The 2,500-nt window shown below is 48.7% G+C and overlaps 1 protein-coding gene across 1 annotated transcript in view; it reads right to left on the bottom strand.

Annotated features, from left to right (window-relative positions):
- Positions 1–2,500, bottom strand: part of LOC135905109 (GILT-like protein 1) — a 213,445-nt gene that overhangs the window by 41,083 nt on the left and 169,862 nt on the right. The window lies entirely within an intron of this gene.

Genomic DNA, 2,500 nt, shown 5'->3' with positions numbered 1-2,500 from the left:
ATGGTGTTGCATGGTTGCAGCTCACTATCTTCAAACGACACATTCTGGCACAAATTTATAACCGCAAATATAGACGAGAGCTGGACTGGCGCTAAGCTTCATGTGGTTCGTTCGTGTAAATGCCGAAGTCGTTGAAGCCCAGTCACAAGTGTTCCTAGGCGAAGCGTTCGACCACTCTCTTCGGCAAAGCATCAAAAAGTTATAACTTGGCGAAAAAGAGACAGATGTATCATTCAAGCAGTCCGTCTCTATCCCTTAATCTTACCTTTTATTTGTAGATTTCGGCACGTGAATAGACCGATTCACGTTTATCGTACCTCCTACTCCCATCCATGAGTCTCTTTCTAAATTTATGCTTAACATAGAATGAATGAGGCTGTAAGCAGCTCGCCTGAATATTTCCGGAGCTCCGGAATAATTTTTACCACCTGGGGTTATGTAACGTGCACCTTATGAACGGTACAGAGGAGGGTTTGTACTACCATGGAAACGCGTGTCCAGTGTTGCTTTGCAGGTGCTCTTGGAGCCCAATTGCACAGTCTACCAATTCCATGGCAACAATGTGAACTTCACGTTGTTTATTGTTTTTGCATTTTTCTCTCGAGGGACTATAACAATGCTTGTTGTAATTTGTTTGGAAGTCGTGATGAACTTAAAATTTTAGCATCTACAAGATTATGCGTTCTACAAGTAGCTGCAGTGTTCATGACACAGTTACGCTGCGTGTGTTACCCTGTTGACATTTTGTCATCTCAGCTTTCGTGCTTACGTCATTTCATGAAATGTCTTTGTTTTTTCCCGTTGTGATATTATATTTCCTGCGAGAAATGTCTGTGCCCCTCACGCCAAACGTCGAAGGCGGCCCAAGATCTTCCCGCCGACGTGTCCTTACTTATTCATGTGGGAAGGGAAGAAAGATTAGCAAGCCGAGACATAAAGGCAAACTACATCGTCATTGGCCCCCTTAGGAAGGCATTCCGCGTACAGCTCTTTGCTCGCGCCTAAGAAGAACGGCGTTAACCATAACGCGCGTCGCATTCCTGCCGAACATGCTCTGCAAGAACGCAGAGTGACGAAAGAGAAGTCTGCAGTGCGGTGTAGCTGCCTTCCCGAAGAACAGCCAACGAAGCGTAGTTCGGCGAAATATGTTCGGGACCCGTCGTCCTCCCGGTGGCCCTACTCAGACTCCAGCAGACTACCACGGGCAGAAAGCTCCTAAAAAAACTGGGGCACAAAGAAATTGAAAGGCAAGAACAAAGAACGGCAAACCTACCCGATGTGTATCGCAGCACCATCAAGGTAGGGTCCCTACCAAGAAACATGGACCCAAATTTACACACAGCCAGGCGGAACGCTAGGGCAGAATATGTGGAAAAAAACCTAGCAACAAAAGCGAACACGGTATACACGGACGCCGCGGTGTATCCTCGAGAACGACGGGAAACACAACAAAGAGTTGTCGCGGCAGTAATAGACTCGGACTATAGGGAAATCGCTTGCGCGTCGGCACGGGATTGTACGGTAACCGAGGGAGAGGAAATGGCTGTTGCTCTAGCAGCTGTGGAGGGCTACCGCACAAATAGATCCCTTATAATACTAACCGACTCCAAGGAAGCATGCCGAAACTACATTAATGGCAGAATCGGTCAAAAAGCGCTCCAAATCTTCCTCCGCGCTGGCCAACAGAATAAACGCATCAGACACACCATCTTTTGGGTACCTGGGCACACTGAGATTGAGGGCAACCAAAGGGTTGATAGGATCGCTCGCGAGCATGCAAACCGAGCGGACCTAAATAGAGATCCTGAGGATTTCATGACAGTGATCCCAACGTACTCTGACATACTAAATTACCATAGAGGGACGAGAATCAGATATCCCCCACCCCACAATACACTCACTCAACAACAGGCAGTTTACTGGCGACAGCTGCAGACAGGAACTTTCCCAAATTTACATATACTATGCAAAATGTTCCCAAGTCAATACAGGGACAAATGCCCGTGGTGTGGTGCAATACCCACACTTTATCACATCACATGGGAGTGCAATACAAATAAGGAATTCCACAAAATAGAAAATCCGAGTGCGGAGCAGTGGGAGAGCGTGCTCTCCAGCGGCGACCCTAGCCTCCAACGGAAGCTGGTGGATCATGCCCGACGAGCAGCCACGCTCAGTGGTGCCCTGGAATAGGGGCGCCAACCATTCAGGCCGGAGATCTTCATCAACCAAGAAGATCAAGACATCCGGCACGACCGCTGAATTACTCTTTCTAGAGTAATAAAGTTTACTTCCTCCTCCTCCTCCCGGTGGCCACTGTACCTTCCGTACGAACGTTGGGCTTCCATAAGGGAAATAGAGAGAGAGAAAAGAGAAAGCGAAGAAAGGACTGCGAGCGCCTTGTCAGAGCGATCCGGCGGGCCACTGCCGACAGAGTACAAGGCCAAGTACAGGGGACGCTTGCAGGCTAGCCGCGGCCGTTGAGAAAGGAGGAGGCGTG

The sequence above is a fragment of the Dermacentor albipictus genome, chromosome 6 (genome assembly GCF_038994185.2).
Source record: "Dermacentor albipictus isolate Rhodes 1998 colony chromosome 6, USDA_Dalb.pri_finalv2, whole genome shotgun sequence".
NCBI lineage: Eukaryota > Metazoa > Arthropoda > Arachnida > Ixodida > Ixodidae > Dermacentor > Dermacentor albipictus.
The sequence above is the reverse complement of the archived record's forward strand: the minus strand, read 5'-3'. Positions and strand labels throughout refer to the sequence as shown.